The sequence below is a fragment of the Falco biarmicus genome, chromosome 15 (genome assembly GCF_023638135.1).
Source record: "Falco biarmicus isolate bFalBia1 chromosome 15, bFalBia1.pri, whole genome shotgun sequence".
Lineage (NCBI taxonomy): Eukaryota > Metazoa > Chordata > Aves > Falconiformes > Falconidae > Falco > Falco biarmicus.
In genome coordinates this window covers 13,729,157-13,756,579 of record NC_079302.1, presented here as the reverse complement: position 1 = coordinate 13,756,579, position 27,423 = coordinate 13,729,157, and the positions used below count along the sequence as shown (strand labels likewise).

The 27,423-nt window shown below is 41.5% G+C and overlaps 1 long non-coding RNA gene across 4 annotated transcripts; it reads left to right on the top strand.

Annotated features, from left to right (window-relative positions):
• The first annotated feature begins 505 nt into the window (after positions 1–505).
• Positions 506–27,423, top strand: LOC130159470 (uncharacterized). 4 transcript variants are annotated; one of them, XR_008825748.1, is made up of 8 exons: positions 506–600; positions 5,891–8,377; positions 11,512–11,698; positions 12,123–12,256; positions 15,971–16,553; positions 17,344–17,944; positions 19,749–19,936; positions 24,545–27,423. It is a non-coding gene; the product is annotated as an uncharacterized LOC130159470 (long non-coding RNA). The 4 variants fall into 4 exon arrangements; XR_008825746.1 differs by having other exon boundaries at positions 17,076–17,944; XR_008825747.1 differs by having other exon boundaries at positions 15,971–17,485; positions 17,672–17,944.

The window sequence follows — 27,423 nt, the reverse complement described above, 5'->3', positions numbered from 1 at the left end:
GAAATGCCAGAGGGGAAGTTAAACAGATAAATAGTCAAAAAGTTAGTAGAAAGATGAAGTACTAACAGCAAGCCATACACTAAATAGTGCTTTTCATTCTGGGACAATAGGGGATGATTCAGAAGTGGTATTGAAGCCGGTCTGCAGTACAGGCACTTGTCAGATGGCAAGTAGCATTTTTCATGTTAATGGAAGAAGCATATTGTGTTTTAACACTTCAGATATAACCCTGTTCTTATAAAAAGTATCTTGGGATTTCTAGAGAACACAAGGAGAAAAGAAGGTTTCTATTACTGTGAACTCCATCAAAGATATCCAAATAGGACAACTCCGCTTATCTGCCTAAAAAGTTTTAAAGGTTTACCCTAGATCCAGACATACTTTCTTCCCAGGTCTTCCAGCTGTTTCTGATGTGACCTCTTACATTGTGTTTGTTGCTTGTCTTTCTGTAGAGATAGGTTGCTACTCAGATACATTTTTTTTCTTTTTGTTATCAGGGCTGACGTGATAAAAACAGGAGAGAAACAAGGAGATACAGAAGGAATATCCAGAAAGTACTTCCACACTGCAAAAGGCTGGCGTAGAAGAATAAAAGACAAGGTAAGTACTGGATCTCTACTAAGGACTGGTGTAAGATATTATCCATCAAATACTTCAAACTAACTGATTCAGTCTCTCTGGTCATGAGTTTATTGGCTGCAGTACTACTTCTGAGTCAGCCCAGGTACCAAACTATGCTGTAGAGTAAGTCAAAGGCAATACAATAATAGTGTAAAAGTTGCAGGAGCTGAATGCAATTGCTGGAAATGCTACTGATGGCATTATTTATTTAGTAGACAGATTTTAGAATGGGAATAAGGATTTGTCTGTCACCATCACATCAGCCATCAGTTCAGCACTGCCCTAGGCAATGGGTATGCTGTTACTAATTTTAGTTTGTTTTGTTGTCATTCAGTCCAGATAATTTTTGAGGTTCATTTAGTTGCTGTTAATAAAAAAGAAAGACAGAAATACTGTGTAGTGGCAAGGCAGGGTACTCAGAAATCCGCTCCTCAAATCATAATCCCTTCAGTTTTTGCTAGTGACATGACAGCAAGTTGGTTATTTCCTTTGGAGACTTGAGCAACAACCTGACTTCTCTTCATGACTTGGTGCTTTCTCTTGGGGGACCAATGTCACAGCCGCAGACTGCATCGCGTTTGTGCTGCCTTCAGAAAAAGTACTTCCGATGCTGAGCGCTGGAGGGCTCATGCTTAAGAGGAAAAGATGAGAGAAAATGCACTAGAGGTACTCTACTCAAAATAATGATTGAAGATGAATGAGTTGCAGTTCTGCACGTAGTCTCTAAACGCCGTCATTAGAGCTAACTGGGTAGTGGACTAGTAAAAGAAGGTGTTGCCTTTGCTCGAATTGTGATTAAACTGTGCGATTCACTTCCGTGGGAAAGTGAGTCAGAACTTTCTGAAATTTGAAAAGACTCTACCTATCACTTCCTTATTTATTTGCATGGTATTTAGAGCCCAGTGAACAGAGATAGCTAAGCTGACACAAGAGGTCACTTCCAGCTCACAATGGCTTTGGGGCACAGATTATTCACCTGCCAAAGTAATACTTTGTTCTTTCCTAGCACCATTCCAGTATTGTCACCACTTTACAGTTATTAAGTGCCTCTAAATCCCCCTGCTGCCCTGCATGTTGCCTTTGATGTAGGTGAGAATGGATCTATCCATTTTACAAATGTGTGGTGGGCTGACCCCGGCAGGATGCCAGGTGCCCACCAAAGCCGCCCTGTCACTCCCCTCCGCAGCTGGACAGGGTAGAGAAAATATAACAAAAGGCTTGTGGGTTGAGTTAAGGACAGGGAGATCACTCAGCAGTTGCCATCACGGGCAAAATGGACTCAACTTGGGGGAAAAAAATTAAAATTTATTACAGACAAATCAGAGAAATAAAACTTAAATCTTAAAAGCACCTTAACCCCACCCCTCCCTTCTTCCCAGGCTTAACTTTACTCCTGATTTCTCAACCTTCCTCTGCCAGCGGTGCAGGGGGACGGGGTCTGTGATCTGTTCATCACACATTTAGCTCCTTCCTCCACAGAGGAGGGCTCCTCACACTCTGCCCCTGCTCCAGCGTGGGGTCCCTCCCATGGGAGACAGTCCTTCATGAGCTTCTCCACCCCGAGTCCTTCCCACGGATGCAGTTCTTCAAGAACTGCTCCAGCACGGGTCCCCCATGGGGTCACAAGTCCTGCCAGCAAACCTGCTCCAGCCCGGCTGCCCACGGGTCACAGCCCCCTCTGGGCATCCCCCTGCCCCGGCCTGGGGTCCCAGGGGCTGCGGGTGGGGGTCTGCTCCCCGTTACCCCCCGGGGCTGGGGGCACAGCCTGCCTCGCCGGGGGCTTCCCCACGGCCTCCGGCGCCTGGAGCCCCCCCGGCCCCCTCCTGCCCTGGCCTGGGGGGCTGCAGGGCTGTTGCTCTCCCACGGGCTCCCTCCCCTCTCCCCCTGCAGCTGCTCTTGCGCAGGAACTTTCCCCCTTTTGAAACCCGGTATCCCAGAGGCGCTGCCAGCGTCGCTGCCGGGCTCGGCCTTGGCCAGCAGCGGGTCCGGCTGGGAGCCGGCTGGCATCGGCTCCATCGGGCACGGGGGAAGCTGCTGGCACCTTCCCACAGAAGCCACCCTGTGCCCCCCACTGCCACAGCCTTGCCAGGCAAACCTAGTACAAAATGATAAATGAGTGAGGCACTGAAATTAAGCCACTGACCAAAGGATACACATTAGGTCAAAAAGGGTAGAAAAAAGACGGCAGGAATTTGGATGCTGGTTGTCTTCTCGTATCACTAGCATTATCACATAATTGACTTTTCTTGCCATAAAATGTCCAGAGCTGAGAGTTTTCTAAATACAGTGATTTTGTTTGTGCAAAATAAACCTGGTACAAGCCCCTGACAGCATCATGTGAAGATCCCAAGATAGCGCTGAACAAGCAGGCTCTTCAAGTAAGGCGTAGCAGTGTCTGCAGCATCAGTGCAGCATCCAGGAAACTAGCCAAAGTGGATTGCCCTGCTGAGATTGCTGTGCCACTTCCAGGGCTTCAGGGAGACCAGTGCCAGGATTTTGTGGCACTGCATCATGCTCTGTGGATGCACCCAAATCTTCACTGATCTGCAGCCAGGAGCTCCCAGAAGCAGCAGCACATGTGCACAAAAAGGGCAATGCTGCTTTTGTGCTAGTATAGCTACAGTTTTCATTACTTTGAGGAGTCTTGCCTTCGTTTCACGCCAGAACACAGAAGCTTTTAGACAAGAGAGACCCAGCTGACGGTGCAGTCTGCAGAGTTTTTCTTTGCTTCCCTGAATGAGGAGTGCATTTACCAGACTCTCCTCACCCTGCTCCCCATTCAGGTCAATGAGAAACCCCAGCGCGTGTGGGGGCAGCAGAATGAGAAGCAAGCCGGGTTGGAACTGTTGAGTTTGCAGTGCTGTAAAATCAAGTCAGAAACTTCACCTACGCCATGTGTTTACACCCAGGAGCTGCCTTGCATGCATTGAAAAGCCGCTGGCAGGATGGCCTCCAACCCTCCTGGGCCGGGTGGCTAGCAGGGTTCATTGCCTTGTGCCCACTGAACAGTGGTGGGGACCACCGGGAGTGCCGCATTGTGTAGCAATAAGACATTTGTCACGGTCTGAGATGGAAATCCTATCTGGTATAATTATTTTATATTAAAAGATATGAAATGATATGGAAGTATAGAATGTTGTACATTAGCCAAAGAACAGGATATTCATCTTTACTTTAATTTGTAGACTTCATAACTTTGTTTGCATTCACTACAAGATAACTACTGTACATTCCTGAAAAATGACATCTTGCATGAAAAGACTTAACAAAAGCCACAGTGCTGATAATTTTCCTGTGGATCAGAGAGGACAGATCTCTCTGTGGTTTCACAGATGTGGACCAAGGCTCGCCTTTATCATTTTCAACTAAATTGTAATGCCATCATGGCTGCACATTAAAGGAAGTTTCTCTTGATGAACTGTTTTACTCAGTCACATGAAACTTGATTTATTCTCCTGGACCAAACATAAAAAGGGAAAAAACTTCATTTGAGAAGCTTGTTTGGTTGGCATGCAGACATAGCGAATGTTTTAGAAATAGGTATATGAATTTATTTATTTATTTTTTTATCTGCTGTTGCTCACCGCATCTCAGATTTTTGGAAGCTGTTTGTGGGATTATACTTTGAGAGCTGAGAAACTGAAGATAGGGCGCTGAGTAACACATGTGTAGGAAGGCAGTAATATACTGTCATGGATTATTTTGAACAGTGAGGAGTAAAAAGTATTTCTTGGAGGACTTTGGCAGAAAAGTGTATAGTGCATGCGCAGTTGGCTTTCTGGATGGTGCTAAAGCAATATTAATCAGATTATGTCCATATTTTGGAAAGCCTGTCTGGCACTGTGCTAGCTGAAGTTGCACCTACACAGGGAATGTGATCTTCTGTTAATGGCACCTTTAGTCCATCACCCAAAAATGTAAGAAATCCCTGCGGCTGAAAGCCGTATCTTCACAGATTTGGAGAAGTAATAAAATAGATATTTAAGATCAAGAGTTTTTCCAGACTCATGACCTATTCTTGTACTTGTTCCCAGTGTGCTTCTGCTCTGCGGTTGAGGCAGATTTTCAGATATGCTATACCCAAAAATAAATGCAATTTCCTGTTCAGTTTTCATGTTTGCACTTCTAAACACTTGCAATCGGGACTTCAGAGAGGTGGACTTTTCGGTTTAAAAAATGTAAAAATACCTATTCTTAATTATTATAACCAAAGAAATCCATTAAATTTGCAACTTGCACCTTAGATGTGCCATCAGCATTGATTTAGGAGTCTATGTTCCACAAACTTAAAACATTTCAACAGATTAAAAAAAAAAGAAACAAAACTCAATAACCTTTAAGTCATGTAATGATAGTTTAAAAGAGCATCAAGTGAACTACCAGGGAAAATGAAAACCAGTAATCAGATAGAATCATTACTCTATATTATATTCCACAAGATCTAAATTCCTGTATTAAAAAAAAAAAAACAAAAAAAACAAAAAAAACAAACACTAGATATTAATATTTTAGTTGTTGTTTTTCTTCCTTACCCTGGACATATGGCACTTAAAACTGTGCACAGACCCTTTGTAAAAACAGTGTGAGTTAAGCACAGAGTACTGCTTAGACATGTAGCTTTAACTGTGAATTTCTTTGCTTTGGTACCAGAGGGTCAAAGTCAAATTTTAGGTGTTAACCAAACACGGGATGCATTTGGTTGTTTTGCCATCAATTTTTAGCACGTGAGAATTTTGATGACTCTTAAATAATTAACTGTTTTTAATAAGTGTCTCAACTGTCTCTTGGTTTCCGTTTGTCCTTGTGACTCTGGCAAAGCCCTGCTTTGGAGTGGTCTCTTGAGGCTGGCTGGTTTGTGCGTGGCTCAGAGGTGGGCACTCCCCCCCACCAAAACTTTTCAGTGATGACAAATCATAACCGGTTGGAAATGAATCGATTTGCAAGGCCTGTTGCCAGAGGTCAAATTTGCAATTGCATGGAAATGTTAAGGTGCAATTGCTTCAGGCTTTAATGAACTCCAAAAAGAAATATGCAGGCCTGTAAAGCTCATCCATTAGATCCTGACCTACAAATGGCAAGGAATAACAGCGACACAACCAAGAGGTATGCTGACTAAGGGAATTACGTTGATACAATTAGTTTTACAGGTTTTGGCATTTAATCCTGATGTCTAGGCAAAAGAGAGAGTGCATGGAAATTACAAATGATGGTACGAACGGTGTTTCCGATGATGTGTGGATTTTCTCCTGCTCTCCTTTGTCCCATGCAGCATCGGAGACAGCTGTTCCTCCAGCTTTGGGAAGGAAAGGGTAGCAGCACTTGGTGGCCGCGGCAGTCCTTGGCTGATGCGCGGGGGGCTGTGCCCCCCAAAAAGGCAGCTCTCCCTGGCCCCAAGGATGAGCAGCAGCTGGGAACTTCCCCAGCCAAGGACATGGGCACAGGGCAGCGTTTCTTCTCACATCTCCTGCCTTCCCAAGAACACGGAAGACCAAAAGTAAGAGTAACTTGAAGAGCTGTTAATAGATTGCATAAACCAACATGAGCACAAAGAGGAAAGTGATCACGCTTCAAATGAATTAGCGGGTCTTTCTAAGGGGAAAGTTTCTAATGAGAGGAAAGTTTATTTTGTTTATGAGGTTGGGGTTATATTGTATAAATAATATCCACCTTTCTTTTCACAGTAAAAATTCTCACCCTGCTTGCGACCCCTGAGATTTTAATTTAAAAAGTTGTTACCAGACACGGTCCAGAAATAAACACCCCTGTCTGAGTACACATTAATTGCTGGTGTCTGCAGGCGAGTGTCTGCTCCAAGTATCTCAGCTAAGCTCTCCCTTCTAACGAGACAAAGTTCCCACAATCCTGGAGAGCTGAGAAATCCAGCTCTGAACCTGCAGCTCCACCTGACCTCGAGCTGTTAGGCTGGGAAGTGCCCACTTCCACTTCCATGCTGTTTTGTGAGGTTTGTGCTGATGCTGCGATGAAGAAATGCTGCGAAGGGATCTGGCATGCTTCAGTGCCAGGTACAGAACAAACAAACAAATAAATAAATAAATAAATGCAGTTCTCATTTGGCACAAACCTCCTAGAAACATAAATAATCAAAACCTGATTAACAAACTGGTCAGTTTAAAATGAAAATAATGATCTTCCTTTGCCTTCCTGCTCCCATCAGGATGATCACAAAAGGTTATCTGTTTTGATAAAACAATTACACTCAACAAGCTGGCTTGTTTGCCAATGGGAGGGTTTAGTTTTTGCAACCAGAGGGCAGCTTCCCGGGACATCTCACCCCCAAAGGTCCCACCCAGCTGGTGGCCAGGGTGCTTTCAGACAGGTGAGTGCAGGTCCCAGGGCCAGCTCTCAGCCAGAAAAGAAAAGCCCTGGCAGGGCTGGCTGAGCTGCAATGCCGGGCGCTGTGCGGTGGGTGCACAGGGAAATGGATGGGACTGGGGCCTCCCATCACCCTCCATCCCTCTCATGGCCAAAAGTTACTCTGTAGGGGTTCATCGGAGGTGAGATGGTTGGGAAACAAAAAGAAGAGAGAAAAAAGCTTCTTATTTGTTGAGAATCCTGTTTTGAGCCTGGGTATCAAGAAAAGCAGCTCTCTTTGTATGTAACATGGTACATTACTGTATTTTTTTTCTCTTTTCTGCCTTGCATGGTTTGGTTGTTGAGGTTTTTTTATATTATTATTCAAGGGTCAGGTCATTGCTTCTGAACCTCTTTCTCAAGAACTGCAAGCAGTTCTGTTTGTATGTAATGTGGTACGTTAGCGTATTTTTTTCCTCTTTTCTGCCTTGCATAGGTTTTTGTTTTCTTTTCTTTTTTTTAATTCGAGGACCAGGTCATTGCTTCTGAACCTCTCTCTCAAGAACTGACACTTAAAGTGCAAATGAAGCTAATGACAAGAGACAATATTTTAATGTTAATTAGATATTTCATGTGTCTTAGTTCATCAGAGCAATATTGCTCTTTTATGTATTACATGAAAGCAGAGCTTTAGCTTGGAGGAAAACAGGGAACACAGTCAGTCATAGAAGTAGTATTCTCGGTTTTGTAATTATTAAAATTATTGTTACATTTAGGAAATCCAGGAAACTTTGAAAAGAAGATACTTAATAATAATAATGGAGCTACTGCACTATAGGAAGCCCTGGCAAAGCCTTTACATCTTTTTCCTCGTACATGAGCTGGCATTGTAAAAGCTGTAGCCTTCCAAGCTCTTGCTAGGAGAGCAGACGGGTTTTCTGCAGAATTATATTGCTATATAATGCAGAAACCGGGTCTTTCTTTACCTACATTCCCCCCTACTTCCTTTCCTACGACATATTACCTTTTTAATTGTTATGTTAAAACAACAACGTGAGCTGCTAACACTGTGCATCCCGGTGAAATGGCCTAATGAAGATGTTCACCAGAACTAGGTACATAATGTACAATATTTTCTGTGAATGTTTGCATTCCTTGTGGCTTGGTTGCTGCTCCTTTTGTGTTCTTTCAGTGGTGATTTGAGAAGTTGCATTTCACTGCCAGGAAGTATTTATACAAAGCAAATTTCAAAGTTGTGCACATATTTGAGGAAAATGAAATTTAAGGCCCTGTCACAGCAATGAGCTCCTTCCAGAGAGACCTCATGTGTGGACCCTGAACGCAGAAAACGCCTGGAGAAGGTCACTGCCTTGGCGGGATCTGCATTCAAACCCCCTTCCATGATGTCCTGGCTGCAGACACTCTCTTATGCAGTGGTATTAAGGTAGGTTTTTAAGAGGTTAAAAAAAAAAAAACCAAAATCATGTTATGATTTCCTGACCATTTGTGTTTCATCTGGACTTGCTTTTGAGATCACTCTGCACAGAATAAATACGTTAAAAATAATATTTGTAAGGAACAACAGGGAATTTCTAAGTAAATTTGTATATATTCTGGAGCAAGGAACAGTTTTTATTTAGCAGCTGGTGTGGGTGCCCACACCTAACAAGAGCAGCAGTGTAAAAATGTAGTTAAGCTTTCTATTTTTGTCCACAGCTAGTATTAAAAAAAAAGAAAAAAGAAAAAGTGTTAGGTCTGTGGTTTTTTTAGATGTTGTAGAGAGCAAAGACACAACGCAGACTGAATTCATTGAATAAAGTAGTATTGCAGATGATTTGCTTGGCTTGGAACAGCCTCGCCACTTCATTTTCACAGTGTTTAATTACACTTTTTTTTTTTTTTTTGTTCCAAAATCATGTATCCTCGAGGATAATCAAATTTATAGATAAGACTTTCATGTGAAAGTGGGGAGGTTTCTTAATGATGCTGACTCAAAAATAATACTAATATCAAAGCTGAATATTTTGCCTAGATGAGAGCGCCAGGGATGAAATGAGGAGTCTGGTCACAAGGGCTGCTTGAGATCACGCTGAATTCCAGAGAGGTTTGGGTTCCATCTGACTGGGAAGCTGGGCTGGGGAGCTCCCAAGGGCCAGGGCTTGAAGCAGGTTTGTTGTTGAAGTGACGAGAAGCTGGGGCATGAAAATCAGCCCGTCCTGGTTTAGGCTCAATGGCAGCACCAGCGTTAGCTCTGGAACAACCTGGGTCTCATTCTTTCCCATTTCTCGATGTATATTATCATTGGAGATGACATGCCAAAAGGATACCAGAAGGAGGATTTATTTTCTAATAAGGGGGAGAAATAATTTCATAACCCAATATTAAACACATGCATACATAAGACAGACATATGTGCTCACACCCCCCAGCAACAGCAACCTTGGTCCTGTAACTGTTTGCTTACATAAAGGAATAAAACTTATGTGTTTGAGGTTCATTAATATACATTAACAATTGTAAATGTTCTGCCTGAGTAAAAGCTGTTTGCTTTACTACTTCAGAGTTTCTGCCCTTTTGGGACGTACAATGGGCAAATCAAATACACTGATAGAGGGCTGTAAGTGCTGTAAGTTATATTTAACTAAAATAAACAGGCAGATACAGACACTTCTGCTCTGCTATAAAAAGACTGCATATGCTCAATGCAGGTTTTCTTAAGGTAAGGGACAGAGCTTAGGAAGCTCTAAGGCAGCTAGATTTGCCCATATGGGAAGGCGGTCTTTCACTGATGATTTTGCAGACAGAAATTGCCCATCTGCACTGTTTGCAGGTGTTTTGAATGATTATATTATTAGCTCTGTCTGTTCAACTTTGCTTTTTTATGGTGGCTTTAGTATTGCAGTAAATAAAAAAAAGAAATATATAAGCAGCCATCTGGTTCCCAATTTTTGACTAGCGCTCTTTGTCAAGAAAGAAAAAAGAATTCTCAGATATTATTTCCTAGTTCTGAAACACTGGCAAATGAGAAGAACAAATCCCCAAATTCTGACCTGAATATAAAGCGGGAACAGAATTTTCTGCTTTTTATTTAACTTGCTCTGATTAATCCATTTAAAAGCAATTGTCTCTGTTCTGTTCTCATTTACGCCTCTGTGAAGTCAGCAGAGCAGTTCTGGACTTACAACCCCCTTTAAGCAGCAGAATCTCCTCCTGCTGAAATCAGGGGAGGGGGGAAATTAAAGTGAAAGCAATCATTGTGAAACCATTTTCTCTTTTTCTAAATTGACAACAAAGGCAGCTGGGAAGTGGCCCTTTCCTGCTGGATTTTACAGGGAGGATTCGCATTTCTCGCAGATATTTTTGCAAAGCACTGACAAAACTTTGCAAGACCTTTAGAAATGAAGAGCGAGCTATTTGCTATCTCAGCAGTAAGTTCCCAATTTTTAGACTGCATTTAGGTTTCTCAGAGCATAATATTTGATTATTGGCAATATGTTTCCAGTTAAATATTTCATATAGTGCATAAAGGCCTCTTCTACTCTCGAGCATTCTGTAAGTATTAATGAAAGCAGTGAATTTGTAGATTTATCTGGTGCCTGAATACCTTTCGCTGCAAATTGTTTCGGAGCTGGATTGCAGCTTCACACAGTCATTTAGTGTTGCCTCAATATTCATGAAATCAAAATTATGTATTGAAACGTATGTGGATTGCCAGCAAATCTTCTTTGGAGAGGTAGACTTGTCTGCTCTATGTGCAGGGCTTCAGTGAGGCTTCACCAGGCTGTGGGGGCATCAGCTGAACGCCCTTTGGAAAGACAGTAGCCTGTAACGGACTGTGAGTGATGCTCTCGCTCGAGCTGTTCTAAGAACACCCCAGATCCATGCAGAGTGAGAAGCAAGCAGGAGAGGTGTGCAGGTGGGGTACGAGGTGAACTTGTGCCCTGTGGAACCACTGATCACCTGCACGGTCCCTGGTGTGGTGTGGTGGCACCACGGAGCTGCTCTTTATGGAAATGGACAGTCACAGCAGGGATCTGGCAGAACAACGTTGGCTTGCAGGTTGCCCATCATCATAAAATTTGCTTAAATATCCCCATCCCCACCACTTACCTTGCCTTGCTAGTTTAGAAAGGGTCTCATTTCTTCAGGTCTTTTCACCCTGTCCAGACGATTAGCAATAACCTACGTGTCCTTTCTGAGTCTGGGCAGGTAATTGCTTGGGGTTTGGTTACTGGGGGCTCTACATGTGCGCTCTGTATTTCTGCTTGCTTTCTAACAGTCCAGCTACTAAACTAGAACAACAGACTCATAATAGTTCTTTCATCTTCTATGCATCTATACCATTAATATTCTAGTAATCTGATCCTTGTATCTTTAAATTAATAGAAGTCAGCATTCCTAAAAAGATTATACACTTTTGCATCAGCCATGTGAATCATGGTAACACGGACACTAACTCTTCCTTGTGCCGGCTACACAGGTAATGTAAGTATGGCTAGGATCTCACTTTAATCCTTGAGAGCTCTGTTAATTCCCCAGGTGCCATTGCTAAGGCTGAGAAATCATGTTTTTCAGCAGACATCGTAATCTGTGCACTGCTACGAGACCAGCAGCTGAACAGTGATATCAGAAATCGGGAAGGTAAACAACTCTGGGCAAACTGTGCTCTGTTGTGGGAACTTCTCAGTCAGCAAAGACAAGAAAATGCTTACAGAAAACATCCAGCTCTTCATGTTCCTGTGATATATGTGCTGTTTGTGTGAAGGTAACCCTAAAAAAAAAAAAACCAAAAAAAACCCCCAAAACCCACACACACAAAAAAACCCCAACACTAAAAAAACCCAACAAACCAAACAACTCCTTTGATTTGTTCTTAGCATTCAGCAGTCTATAGCTGTGTCTAGGAGGGCCATCTGGATACCTTCATTAAAGTGAGGTTTTATTTTGTGTGGTAAGGTCAGGTCTCATGGAAGAGGAGCTCACTGAACAAAGCCAACAGAGGTTCAACAGCTTTCGTCTCTGCTTCCAGTTTAATCATATGAGACACAGCAACCAGGCAGGTTTCCATCCTGCATTCCTGCACCATGCAGTGCACAGACAAGACCCTGGTCCCCCAGCCAGAGAAGCTGTAAGGTTTAGGATCTTACTGGTGTGGCTCTACTGTTTCTAATTTCAGTGCTTTTTGGCAGCTCCTGCTCTACTGGGTTTGTCGCTGGCACATCAGCATGGCAGAGCAGCAGGCACAGGCACCCTTCAGCAGCGAGGAACAGGTCTGGACATCCAGTCACCGCTTCTGGGTTTCTCTCTGCTTGCTGAGAGTTGGGTACGTTGCTTGTTTTCCTAGCTATAAAATGGGTATAACTACACCTCACAGGCTCTCTGAATGTTATCGTTAAAGACTGGGGAAGAAGTCTAGAAAAGCAGCCTTTTTTTTCCCATTCACTGACATATTTGAGGAATGGTTTGAATTGCTCTGGGATTATCGAGGGCAAAATGAAGTTTGTGGCTGAATATCCACAAGGGAAGATACAAATTTCTGTCCTCTGAATCCCTAGGTCGGATGTGCTTTTGTTGCAGATTTTGTCTCACTGTTTCCATATCCTAGTTGATCAGTACAAAATGACTAAAACTTGAGAGACGGATTTATTTTTTAACTAATGCAAATAATCATGTTGGTTATAATTGTTATTAGGGCTCCTTTGGGAATCTGTTGTTACAAGCACTCAACCCTTTTGTCTCTCCTTTGGGTCTCCAGGCTATGTTGCAATTTATAAAGATACCAGACCTTAGGCTAAATCAATGTCCTTAGGGTTATGAGATGTTGCTAAATATCAAAACAAAATCCCAGTGTTCCAGTTCTTTAACTTCACTGTGTTTAATTAGCCATTCCAATTAACCTCCCCTTTGTGTTCCCTCATGTTTAAAGGGTTATATTAAAAGTACTGTAGAATTAAAGCCATTTAAAATATGCTGAGTATATTTCAAGGCTTTCAGAAAGCCTCTTACATGAAACTGTCCTCATTTCAGTTTTGCTAATGACTGGTCACTGGGGGCATATTTTCAAACCTCTGCACCTAGGTTGCAAAAATTGTAACCGTATACCTACATGGGCATCCAGGTCACAGCGTGTTCAGATGGGAAATCACTTCTGCAGATCTCTCACCGCTTTGCTATATATGCCTGTGGACGCAAAGGACGTGTAAGTGAAGACATACGTGTTCTTGCTCTGAGAATTTAAGACATCACCAAGCATTTAGACAACATTTTTTTGCTCACAGGCCTGACAGAAAGGCAAATACCAAAGCAGCGTTGCTGAATTCTGGTTTCTGGATAATTCCCAGACTTAGGAAATACCAGCAGCGTGAGAAAGATGGGAAAAGCATGGGGAAAAGCTATGCTTCTCAGCCCAACTACTTCAAAAGATAAGATTCCCGTGTTCTTATAGATGGCTGAATGCTGCAGAGTAAAAACCTGTTTGGACAGCAAGGTGCAAGAACAATCAACCCCCAGGGCTCTCCCTGGCCTATGCCCCACACACCTCATGCCAGGGACAGGCAGCGGCAGGGTCTGTTTGAGATGATGTGGTAGGAGGGTCTCCCAAGCTGTTTCTGTAGTCTTTATGAACCCATGCATTCGTAAATGTATGCTGATAGCACTCTGTGAGGTAGGAGAATACTATTATGCCCATTTTATTATGCCCAAGGGTGACTACGTTTTTTAGATTTATGTTGTATTAGGCAGCTTTTCACTTATTATTCTCTGTGCCTAACTCTCTGGATGCATTTTATAAGCCATGAGGATTTAACTCATGGGTATGGATTTTGTTATGGGAAAGCAGGTACCTAAAAAATCCCTGACCTGCCCAGTGTCATTCTGGATGTCTGGGGCAGAACTGGGAGCAGAAATCAGTCTGTATATTTAATCCCTGACTCTCCCCTATGTAACTTTCTCCAGCAGTTGTCTCGAAAGACAATTTTAATTCATACTTTTGTTTGTTGGAGGATATGAATTTCTCAGGGGTGAAGTATGATGATAAAACAGCATTTATTTTTCTATTATTTTCTATATTTGGAAGGAGCTGAGATAATTCTAAAAGCAGGCGACAGTGTTATTTTAGCTAAATGTGTTCCATCAGGGAGTCTGTCTTTAGACCTTCCTTTGGTCTTTGTAAAAGGCAAAGAGGGAAAACAAAAGAGATGTTTATTTTATTGAAGCTGTGATATTAGAGGCTTTCACTTAAGAAATCTGTTGGAGTCTGCCTTTGTTTTCTAAGACAAGGTCAGTTAAAATATGTCATATTTTGTGTTAAATAGTTTGATGGCATACATTCAATAAAGATATTGTCTGGTGTCCTCACTGTATGAGTCGCATGAGTTACAAAGGACACTAAGAAAAGCAAAGATCCGTTTCCCTTTCCTTCTTCCTCTCCTCTGCTTTTCACTGGCAACAGTAAAGTTCAACTGCAAGGCATGTGATTGTAATATAATCAAATAACCTGCTGGTGTCTCATAAAACAGTACTGGTTGTTTAAATGACTATTCATAACAGACTTAGATGTTTCATAGCTGGTGATAGTTTAAGACTCAGATAACATCAAATCAGTTAGAGTATGAGCTTAAGCTCCTTTGAAAAAGTACAAAGAACAAAGCCAACAGCGTCACTGATGACTGACTAGTTGGGGGAGATGAAAACAATGAATATATTTAGGATTTTTATCAAGCCTGCCAAGGAATCTCGATGGGAGCGGCTATATAGGCATGTGATAAGCACCACAGAAACTAGAGATACTGAAAGCTGAAGAATATAGGACATTTAGTACATCTAGCTCTGTTTTTTCACCAGCCACTCTCTAGTAAACCAGCTTGTACAGAAAAGAGGGACAGCTAAATACATATCATCCTCTAACAGTTCTTAAGGGTGCATTGCTGGGAAATCCTCACGGGCAATATGATCACTTTACATTGTATACTGACTTTGAAGCCTGTGCAGGGAAAGAGCGAGCTGTGGTGCTGTGTGTGCCTGTGTGCTGAGACTCTACCAGTGCCCCCGGTAGGGAAGACCCAACCTTCTGCCTTTTGCACAACCCTTCCTCAAGGGTGTTGCCACAGCAGGTGCCACTGCTGAAGCTTGGCTCAGAAGTAACTGTTTCATAGCGAGACATTCCTACAGCAGCATGGCTCTGCAGGGAAGCTCATATTAGGGAATAAAAGTATTATGTGAGAACTTCAATATAGAGAAGTATTTTTAAGATTCATTTATCAGTTTATTGCTGCTCCACTGTTGAGCTAACCTGAAGTTTGGTGGGGACAGTGTTTATGAACCTCATACTTAAAAGAGCAAATTTGGGGGGGGGGGGGGAGAAGTATATGTAACGTTGATCTTTGAAAGTGCATCATTTTGTCAGCAAAGGTACATTCAAAAATCAGACAGTTGCCACTGAGAGTGAGAAATAAAACAACAAAAAAATATCCCTCCCTTTGCTTCAGGCTCTTGGATGCACTGGATTAAGTTCATTGCTAATTAGACACAATTGTGAAGCACAATTATTTATGAACCTTCAATGGGCCGAATTCATGAAAGGAATAACGAGTATATATTTTCCTTTTGTAGAATTTTAATGAAGAAATGGCATTACTATTCATTATTTATCCACTTTCAAATTGTAATGAATAGTTCTACTGGCAAACACCAAATTTCTGTATTTACAGAAAGGCGGAACATGTGTGGATAATAACACAGTTCAGTATGTATGAAATTCTGTATTTCTATAAATATAGAAATAAAGAAATTATCACCACGACTATTCATTACAATTTGAAAGTGGATAAATAATAAATAGGAATAACATTTATTCATCAAAATCCTCCAAACAGAAAATATTGAGTCTTTCTCAAATAAATCCAGTGCGATATTTCTCTGAGAAAGCTGGCTTTTACGGCAATTTTGTGGGGTTTTTTTCCTTTTGACATTATTTCATATGCAGCCTTTATCCTAAATGCATTTTAAATAACATTAACCCATGTGTTTTCATTAACAGTTGAAATAATATACGGTGGTGTGAAACAAAGCCGACTTGGAGATCCTGTCTTCCCCAGCTGAAGAAACTCCTCGTAGCACCGTTCTGACCATGGGTATCTGCCTCCTAAAAAAAAGATGCTTACACCCACCTCCCCGAATGGTATCACGGGGCGTTCACACATACCTGATGCAGGTGTGTGAAGATGAGGATGCAAATGGAGCACTGTGACCCCCGAGTCACCCACCCAGCTCAGCTCCTGCTGCAAAGCCCGCCGGACCCAACTGCTACGTGCACTTTACAGCCAGACAACCCAACAAATGGAACCCAAACCTCTTCAGCACTGGCAACCTGGCACGTGACATTCTGAAGCACTCAGCGGCACAAGCATGACTACATGGTTTGCCTCTGATGGTTTTTAACCTAATAAGTGCCAATGTATGAAAGAAAATCTAAACTAAGTTTTTCCCACAGCTTAGTTTAACATGACTGGAAAGCAAGCCCGATGGATGTCCTCTGTGCAGTGTCACTCCTGTCCTCCTGCCGTTGCTTTCCCAGTGTCTCCTGCAGAGGTTTGCCATCCCCCTGTCCACAAGGCCACAAGGTCAGTGCTGAAGGCTGAATTCAGGTAACCTAAGCAATATCATCCCTTGAAAATAAACCTAAGGTTTAATTATATATTGTATTAATTACTCTTCAGAAAGCAAAACCTTCAATACTATTTTAATTCCTTCTACTAGTAATTAAGCTCTTTCAACCTAATAAGAACACAGAGATTGACTTTTTAAACTCCAGTGGAGTACAGAGTATTAGAAAAAGGCCTTGCAGATGAATTAATTGACAACTGCCAGGCAAAGAGGTGCAGCTTTGGCAGACAATGCTTAATATTTCAGCCCAGCGTAGGCTGACCGTAGGGCTTGGCCAGCTGGTTCAAGTCCCTTGCAGTCTGGGGCATCTCTCACTCTGCTGAACAACAGATCTGTTGTTAGAAGTTAATCCCTTAGTAAAGGAATATTTTTTATAGCTAAGAATCTGAGGTCCTGATAACTCTCACCAAGTTTAATACAAAAGAAATTTAATCTGCTGGTTATGACTTCTTTTATTAATATCCTGCCATTTGATTTAGACCGTGACGTGGAGAGAACACGTAGTTTTGCAGTTAAAAGGAAAAAAAAAATGCCTGGCTTTAGAAGCTGAAAATTACCATCTTATCAGAAGTTTCTGGGCACGCACATCAAAAGTTCTCAGGACAGATGGGTGGAAGAATGGGTGGCTGCATGGATCCATGGATAGTGAAGAGACCAGAAGTCCCAGAAGGATGCACTGTCATTCTCTGCAACTCATCAGATCAGTCACATTTTTATATATTTCCTTTGCAATGTCCATTTTACCAGGCAGAAGACAAATTTCAGTCGACCCTAGATAGGCTCTTCAGCATCCTGTTGCAATGTGACATATGAATGGTGCTGGTTACCTGCAAAGGAACTAATGAGGTAATTTCTGAACAATACTCTTCTGAAGGATCATTAAATCACGGTGAGTACCTTCATGTGATAGTTTGTCCCTCATTCATGTAACAGTGCAGTTTACTGGTGTAGGTTGTCACAATTTAGATGTGGTAATTAAATGTTCAGTTTGACACCTAAGATTTCTGAAGGAAAATATTTTTAACAAAATGAAATAATGTTCAAGATTTACTCATGTTTTGTCTATATGCCATAGAATCTCGACCATTTAGATGCCATTAGTTCCTCTGCTGCCTGGCTAGCCACTGTTGCCTTTGGTGATCCAGCTCGTCTAAACGCTACAGTGGTGGCAGTGCTCTTTGTGATGGTTATGTGAACGAGAGATTACAAGTCTTTAAACACAACATGTGAACTTCCAAGATTTACAGAAAAGTCCTTGTAAAGAAAGAGAAATGGATTCAGCTGACCTCCAAGGGACCAGTTACCTGTACAGTGATGCTGCTGCAAGGAATCGAGACCCAGTTACATGGTGAGATGTTCCTTTGATTTAATGACATGATGACTACTGTTTAGTGTTCAATATGCACATACTTCTACATGAGTGTAGCCCATTGTGGTCTCTTCCATCCAAGAACGGCAGCAGAAAAAGCAGTCCAGAAAAGTACAAAACTGGTCACAGGACGTTTCTTTTTTAATGCTGTTGTATGTCTAGAACTCAGTTTATTTTGAAGGAAGAAATTTAGTAAGTAAAAACACTACTTACTTAAAACACTACTTACTTTACACAATTTTCACCATGATTTGAGACACTAAGAGGCATGACCGTTATTTTAAAGAAAACCCTTTTGTTTTCAGGAAGTTATATCCTGTTGTATATTGGGTACGGTGTGGGCTGAAGATGTCTTCTGGAAAGCTGCGGGAGGAGTTGATGTTTGCCTGGGAACACAGCCGACCTTGCCATGGCTGAGGGCATGGCAGCACCACAGTCCTCTCCCGGGGGGCTGCCGGGGGGGCCTCCCCAGCCAGCTGCAGGGCAAGTGCTGGCACTGCCAAACCTGGCAGGGCTCTCCTGTGATTGCACCCAAATAGTTTCTGGTTTGTGTCCTGCTCCTGTGTAACATGGAGAGGAAAATCCGAAGGCTGGTGGGCAGGGCAGCGCTTGGGCCTTTCAGCGGCTCTTGCTCTTGAGCAGCTTAAAGCAGGACTTGCTGTTGGATGGAAACCACATCTGCCCAAAAGGCCCCGCTGCATTTTACATGCAGCATTTCAAGGGTTTCCACGTGCTTCTAAATAGCTGAACCAGGTTATAACCCCACAGTAATCCTGGCCTCCCTCCTTCAGGGCTCAGTTATAGGTGATGGCACGTGGTCCTTGCTACAGTCAGATTAGCTTAAAAACATCTGTTTGGCTTTGGTGTTTTGAATCTTTCTGCAGCAAGCTGCTTTTTCTTGCTTTTCAACTTTGCTTTGCTGTATGTAACATTTACATCATGATCTAAAAACAATTTTACACGTAATAAAGTTTAACTATTTGATATTTTTCATTTCAAAACTAAATAACAGACATTTAAGAGAATACTCTTTGTTTTAATGATACACATGATAGTATTTTTAAACACCAAATGACATCCACAGTAAATCTTTTGGTCTTTCTCTAGCAAATACTCTATCAGTGAAGTTTGCCCATATTTACGATTTTTTTTCTTAAGATGTTTTACTGCATTTGGTAGAGCTAACATCTGCTTCTCCAGGGACTCGCCTATTTATGACAATTGGAGATGTTTTTGAAAACTATTTGAATTAAACTTAGCCTGCTCAGAAGTGTTTCCACAGGAGATGACTGTACATATACAGCTTTCACTGATGACATTTGACAGAGCTGTTAATCCCTCTTGACTCTGATGTATGATATCACATTACAGGAGCTGGAGCAATCCAGTGATATATGCACATGCAAAATAACATTTACCGATTAGTTACCGTTTGTTCTGTTCAAAAACAAAAACCCTGAAACAAGGTGTTTCATCGACAAAGGAAGGAGACAACGTTCCCTATTAATATTGCTCTTCACCCCTTGAGGTGATGCTTTTCCTCCTAGATGCAGGGGAAATCCCCACTGCTGTGCCTGGTGTCCAGCAGTCGCTTGGTCATAGCGAAGGAGGATGCACAGGCACCTGCCCGGTCCCCACGTGCACTGGCAAACGCTGCCAGACCCTTCACAGGGCAGTGACAGCCCACATCTCCCCACGCCACCTTCTTCCATGCTGTAGCACAGACTCGTCTTTCAGGCTCCACCAATTTTTGCTTAAATTTCTACTTGCTCCCTTTTTGGAGGCTATGCAGGTAGAGGACGGAGTCAGCCTGATCTCTGCAGGAGTCAGACTTTAAAGGCTGGCCAGACCCTTGGGAGCCATGTGAGCCCTAAAGAACACAGCTCCAGGAGGAGAGGATGCCCATGAAGCTGGTGACAGCCCTAGTGTTTCCCTCCTGCCCCACGGTGAGCAACGAGTGTTGCAAGACAGGTAAGCAAGCAAGCCATGCGCACAGCTGCCTTTCAGAAGTGAAATGCTCCTGATATTGCTACGGCACCTTCTCCTGGCGCAGGGCAGTGGTGACTTGCTTGCAGGTCCCGCTGCACTGGGCTCCTCCGGCACGGTCCCTCAAACAGCAGCCACATTCTTCCACCATTTGGTCATAGGAATTTTGCCAAGGCTTTTGTTTCAGCCTTCTGCAGAATGAAATCCAAAAGCAGTAATTGTGAAAAGAAAAGCATTTTTGCCAACTGAGTCTGTTATCACATCAGCGGCCATATTCTTGTGTGTAAACTGTATTTTAAAAAACCCAACAAAACACTCCAAAGTGCAAGAATTCTTTTGGGATTGTTACTGATGAAATCTCTTAATTTCTTTGAAGAGTGATGGTCCTTAGAGGATTGCCATAAGTCATAAGAAAAACAAGGTGTTGCAATGTAATGTAACATTATGATTTAAATGTGGTATTGTCTGATTATCATTTCTCTTAAGTGCTGAATTTGCAGTGCCTTTTTCTGCACACTCTTAAGACACCTAACACAAGAAAAAAAAAGAAAAATCTCCAGACGGTAGAAGTGATGCTTCTGCTTTAAAGTGATATTTTTGGCCATCATAAATTTGATTGCAAATATAATTCTAAAGATGACACTATTTATGTTGGAAATATTAAAAAAATATTTACAGTTGTTTTCAAGTCTGTAGATCAAAGTATTAAATAGGGTCTTCCCCCATAGCCTTTCTGGTCTTTTGCTCATATCTGAATCTTTGCTTTTTTGGTCAGAATGAATTATCCATGGCAACATCAAAAAAAAAAAAAAGAGGGAAAAAAGAATAATTTTTCTTTGATGAAGTAAAACCATTTAAAGTTGGATGACACGAACCAACGTGGACAATAAGAGACCTCTTCAAGTAAAGAAAAATGTATTGATTCCTGAATATACCATGTCTTTGACTTTGTCTGGAGGGCGTTTCCTTGGTCAAGAAGACCAGGTCTTTTCACTGATTACATATTATCCCTTCTGCTCTTCCATACGTCTAATTATTCCTACAATTAAAATAGATTGCATGATCTTTCATCTAAATCTTTCTCTTTAAGAAAATGAGAATTTAAACCTTAATTTATGAACTCTGATCTTATTAACCTTTCATTCGATTTGCTTCTGTGCCTTGATCTTGTAAACAGGCTATTATACTTGCTGCAATTTTATTCAGTATGTGCTATTTCAAGACACTCTGAAACCTAAAGCTCACCTGCACAACCTAAACATTTTCTGTCTTCTGCATCCTTGTTTAGTGTTCTGAGTCCCATAATTTGCTTCAAGTCTTAGGAAAAAAAATCATTAAACAATCTGCGTTAATAAATAGGGACTTTGTTGCCTTTTTGCCAGTGGTTTCTCAAGAAATCTCTTTCTGTCCAGAGCACACAGCTATTCTTTTTTGCCTCCTCCCGAAGGAATTTGTGCTTTCCCTTCCTGCTGCTGTTTCTTCAGACATGCTTCGTTTTCTTTGTCTCTGCTATTTCCATCAGGCCAGATTGTCTTTATTTCCTTTTTCCCCCCACTGTCTTCATTCCTTTCCTCCTCCTATAGGTATCAGGACCTGAGCTTTTAAAAATCAGTCATGCTGCTCCTTTCCCTCCCTAGTTTTTACTATCTTATTTGTTCATCTTGGTTTATGAATGTTCTGTCCTCTATTCTTTATTCCTTTATTGCAGTCTTGCTTCTTCTTCCTTCCCTTTAATTTTCTAGGATTCTACCTTGTTCTCTGTCTCTGATCTAATTATTGCCTTGGGTTCCTCTCCCTCTGAAATGCCACATCTGCCTTTGGCTGCTGATGGGCACTTCTGCTTTCGTTCTCTTGCCTGTACTCAAGATGAGGGAAGCTATTTCCCAAGGATACATAGGTACTTCTCTCAGAGTCAAGAGCTATGCGCAATTTAGGCTTTTTTTTCCCTTCTCATTGAACACATCCTTACCCATGAATTTTCAGAAGAGACCATTTCCCTCCTCTGTGAGTTGGAGACTTGCAGCTGTCCCAGGGCTTGCTGAGCTGTGTGGTCTTAGGCTCGGAGGACTGCTGGGACTGTCCTAGCTGATGCTCAGCGGGCATCCTACATTAACTGCTATTTACCACTTTTTTTTTTTAACTTGTTTTGATAGTTCCATTGCTGGGAGAAAATAAGTAGCATTACTGGTGTCGCCTGGGTGTTTGCTGAAAGCTGTGGGATGTTGTGGAGGTCAAAAGGTAGCAGCCCACAAATATTGTCCATTGTGGGACAGAGAGCTGCGTAGCTCCAAAAGAAGTTCAGGACTCTGCAAAGATGGAAAATGTTCTGTATTGTAAGATGGGATTTGTGTAATTTCTCTACAAAGCTTGTTTTGTTTAACTTAGTTATCTTAGGCAAAGGAGAAGTGGAGAAGGGCTGGCTGGCTGGTTTGTTAGGTTTGTAATATTTATTTTTAAATAAATTCCAGAAGGTAGGTGCTATAAAAATGAGAAGTTTGACCTCGGAACTATTAAGAAGGAAAAAAAAAAAAAAAAGAAAAGGAATTTTGCAAGAAGAAAAATTCAATAATATGAGAGTTCTAGGGGAAGGCACCATCAAGGGCACAGCCAGGAGAATTAGCCTGCTTTGACTCGGTTGTAACTGACTTCACCATTAGTAGTTCTGACTACTCTGGTTTTACTTTTGCCCAACTATGAGAATAAAAAGCCCATGCTCCAACACGTGCAGAGGGCTGGAAGGATGGAGACAAGTGCTGTGATTTCTCTGAGCAGTAGCATAAGGCTGGGGTTCTACAGGCTGTGTTAAAAGATTGGACTGAAAATACTAAATCAAATATATATGCAGGAGGCATAGCTGTGCTGGATCGGAGAATTTTTCTACTGTTGATTCATTTAAAATATGTCACAAAAAAAGTCGTTAATACAGTGAAGAAACATGTTTTTTCCCTCTGCTCACTATTTGCTTTCTTTGTTTTCTTTCTTTAATTCTGGTGGGTTTTTTTTCATAGTTGCTAGCTGCAAATTCTTTCTCACCAGTCCCTAGGTGCAAACCAAATCAACCTGCCCAAGTAGGCCTGGTTTGGGGATCAACAATTATCTTTCATGATTCATCATTGTATTAGTATGCTGCAAATGTCAGTACTTTGTTTTTTCATTCATTTCCAACGGCTGCATACAGCCTTTTCACACACCGTTGGTTGCACCAGTGAAAATCCACGGTAACCAGTTCATTAAAGAGTGGCCTGCCGCACATGCCTGCATAGACACACCTACACATACACGTATGTGTCTATAACTTTTTATGGGAAGCAAAGCAGGACTCCATCCATATTTCTTGTACAGAGGGGACAGAAGTTAATTTGTAGGTTGGTGAGAGAGAGCTTGTGACACTGCACTCCATTTCACATCAAGAGACATTAACTTGAAATTACTGTTTCCAAGGGAAACACTTATGACTCAAAGCATTAATTTGCATTAGCCCACGATAAGGCTAGCCTGTAAATTGAGTTATTGAAAATAACTCGCAACCATAGCACCAAGGAAAGAATTAACTAGGAATGTTTTCCTATAAACATAAGCTGATATTTTTTTCCAGGTAGTTAAAATACTAAAAGTGTGCAAAATGTAATCAATTTAGTTTCCTAGTAAAGTCATTATTTAACAAATTGTCACTGTGGAAGTAATCAGTTTGGATAAATTTGCGTTGGCTTGGTTTTATCTCCTCACTTTTTAGTTTCATGTGAACAGCCTATTAAAACCTGTGGTTTGGGGCAAGCTCTACATTTTTCTCTTACAGCTGTGAGGACAATGGTCATTCTTTACAAATTTAGTTCAAGGTAATGTGATGTTCCAGCCAATCTGGCAGAAAGATTTATAACTTAGCAACTAGGAGCTAAATTTTTGTGTTGTAAGCAAGTCTGGTCTCAGGCAAATTTCACCTCTTTTAAACATCATGAAGAATATTTAGGAAAATCTCCATAAAATATGGTCTTTATCCTTCGTGTGCTCCTATGATAACCACTCAAAGTGAGTTAACAGTTAGCAGTATCAATAACTGAAATCTACACCAGTGAAATTATTCTAAATCGTTACTGATTACCAGCTGCACATGTACCACCGCTGTTTTAACCACCACATCTCCCCGAGTAAATATAGTCAAGCAGGTTGTTTTTTTTCAATACTCACTCGGGTTTCCATCCTCACTCAGGATCACAGCTTTGATATGAGAATGGGAATGCTTGCAAATTTTCTTCTCTTTAAAAGCTTATCTTTCTTTCCAGGACCTACCTAGGCTGGTACCCCAGAGGGGAAATGCAGACAACCCTGCTGCCCGTGCAGGCATGCCCCATCTCTGCATATACAGCTATGCAAGAGGCACACACCTACCCGATTGCTTCTTGGCCCTCTCCAAAAGCCCTTCACATTTATTAGATCCAAAGTTACTCTGGAAAAGGCAGGAGAAAAACAGTGTGGACTAATTTTCCAGACTAAGAACCTTTAAATCCAGATGCTCTCTCCTTGTATTACATTACCATCTGCACCCATGCCTGTACTGTAGCAGCAATCCTTTTGTTTTCCTTCCTTTCTTTTCAGGCCAACTGAACGACAAACTTTCAAGTCCAGCAGCACAGACATAGCACGGCGGGGCAGTGAAGAGCCTGTGAGTTTGTCCAAAAGACACAGCCTGGAAGGAGGCTGATATACCGATGTACGAAATTATTTCCTCTTCCCTGTGGTAAGGTGGTGCCTGGTAAAGTGCAGGTTGGCCCTTTGGGCTGGAGGGGGTGAAGCCAACCTGCTGAGCTACCCCAGCAGCCAGGAGATCAATGCATCTCTGAATTACAGGCACGGCTTTTCTAGATTAGAAACACAGGATATCTGGTTTTCTACTTGCACACCCATATGGTAAATAATATGATATATATATAAGAGGCAGGTGACAATGTTACATGTGTAGGTGAAGAGCATTAATAAAGCAGCAGCCCCGAGTCTCGTCGTTTCCCGTAGGCACGGTGTATTTTTCAGGGAGCGGAGCATTGCACTGCAGTGCATTACCCCTGCCCTCTTACATCCTGTATTCTATCTGCCTGCCATGCCCGACAGGGCACCCCGCCGTGTATCTCTCAATTGCTTCTCATGAGTAAGGACATTATTTTTGATCCAAACTAATATGTAATTATCTATTTCAGAATGTTTTATTAGGAATTAGGACCCTTTTTATATTTTAACCAAACATATTCATTTCACAGCATGTTAAAAATCATTTTCTCTCTCCTAACTGTGTTTATCCTTTCTCCGTAATATTTCACAGCTGAAGTCCTTTTCTAAGAGAGCTTGAAAAATATTATCTGGTTTTATTTTTTTTAAATTGAGCATATATGGACAAAATCTGTCCTCTCCTTTCTTGTCCTTAGCATTCTAAAATGTACCTGTGTTCAAATATTAAGAAATAAAACAAATATAAATTATGCATTTTCCAAGTTAATTTAAAATGCATTATGCACTGCTTTGTTCTCTGGAATTAGTATTATTAAGGGGACAGATCTGTATGGATTAATTTTGAGTCAGTTTATTCACTTCTTTGTAATTCAGTGGCAAGGATTTCTGTCCCCAGGCATCAAATTAAAATTTTTACTGTAAGTAACACATACACAATATAGAGCTTTTTGTATTGTTTCTTTGTTTTTCTATCAGACAGCGTATTTACATATTGTATTATTTCACAAAACCACCTCTTTAAAAGTAAACAAAACTTCCCCCCCCCCCGAAAATTATTTTAATGTTCCCATTGTCACTGTACCCAACTGGCACCTAGTTCTAGTTCCAAGGGGTTTTACCCTTTCCACCAATAATCACATAATATTTAGCTGTGTCTTCCCCGAGTTCTATCACAAGCTGAATAACCATCCAAGCTCTCTTTCCGTCCAAATATTTTTGGTGGTATTTGAGCTGCTTTTCTATGATTATTTTTTAAAAAACAAGCTATTCAATAATCATTTAAAAGTATTGGTTTATTGTAATAATTCTTTGCACTTCCACGTTTTAAATCTTTATTTTTCCCTAAACTGAGCAAGAAAATAGAGTCTGCTTTCTTAATTAGTCTTCTTTAAACAAAATATCCTTTCATATGCACTAATAAAGACTAAGGATCATTTCTCTCTTGTTTAAATAACTGCTTGCTGTAGTATAAAATTGTAAGAGACATGATGCAGATCAAGATGCTGGCTTGAAGTGGAGAAGAGGAACAAGCAGTGCAATAATAAGCAGATTTTAATGATTTACTATAAATCAGCATTTTTGCCCTGTCAGTGAGATTGAAGAGGCAGACAGCTCCTCACATGTCTGCCTAGCAAATGTCTTCCTGATGAATCATGTGCTCTGAATCACTGATCACAACATTCAAACAGCACATCCAAATAATGAGGAAAACATATACACAGCATTCTTATGGCTAGTCTAAAACTGCAGGAATATGTGTTTTTAGTGGTGTGGTAGTTAAACCCCTACATTGATACTGTGTCTGTTCAGCAGAGGGTAATATAAGGTTAACTATTGATGCCCTAGCTTTGCTTGCACTTGTTAAACCAACAGTGAAAATCTAATCTTTAGGTACTCTGCAGGAGAAAAGAAGGCAAAACTAGACAACAATGTGTATTTTTAAGTATTTGCCAACAGAGAAATGCATCAACTACTTATTGAGAGAAACATCATTGCCATTAATTAGCAAACTACCAAGGCTATTGTTTTATATACAGGGTAGGTCAGATGACCATTATTAATAATTTCAGTTGGTCACTAAGATAACAGTGGTTATAAAACGTTATGTATTCTATGCCATAATACATACTGATCCTCCTTGCAATCCTGTCAAAGGTTACAGGTAACTACATAATTGTCATTAAAATCACCTGCAGGGGTGGGGTGTCACTGACTCAAGTTCTCCACAGCAAACCTCACAGGCATTTAAGGATGCCTTGGATACAGTGAAGACTCTGTGGGGGTGAATGGGATGAAGTGCAGCCCCAAAAGCTCTGGGAGAATTAAGGAACGAACTGCGGAGTGGGGTCTAGTCACAGCCTTCACAGGCAACACTCCCACGAGGAGCAGCGGGGCTTAGAGGTGTTAGACAAAACTTCCCTGAGTAAATATAGGAGCTGACCTACCTCTCTCCTCCTTGGATTCAAGAAGGCTGATAATTTGCCCAGCAGTGATAACTGTGGTAATTGTTGTCCTCGATGGCAGGAGATGTTCTGGCGAGGCTTCCACACTGCTGCAGCGGAGTGAGGGTAAGCCCATTCACAGGTCGGCACGGAGGACCTCATCCTGCAGCTCGCTATCTTGGCTGTTTGTGGATAATATCAGGACTTGACTTTGGCTTCCAGCAGTCTCTGTCCTTTAACCTTTTATTAACAACATCATTTATTCAGCAAACAGTTATGAAAGAAATAACTTTGTGTTAGTAGGAACCTTGG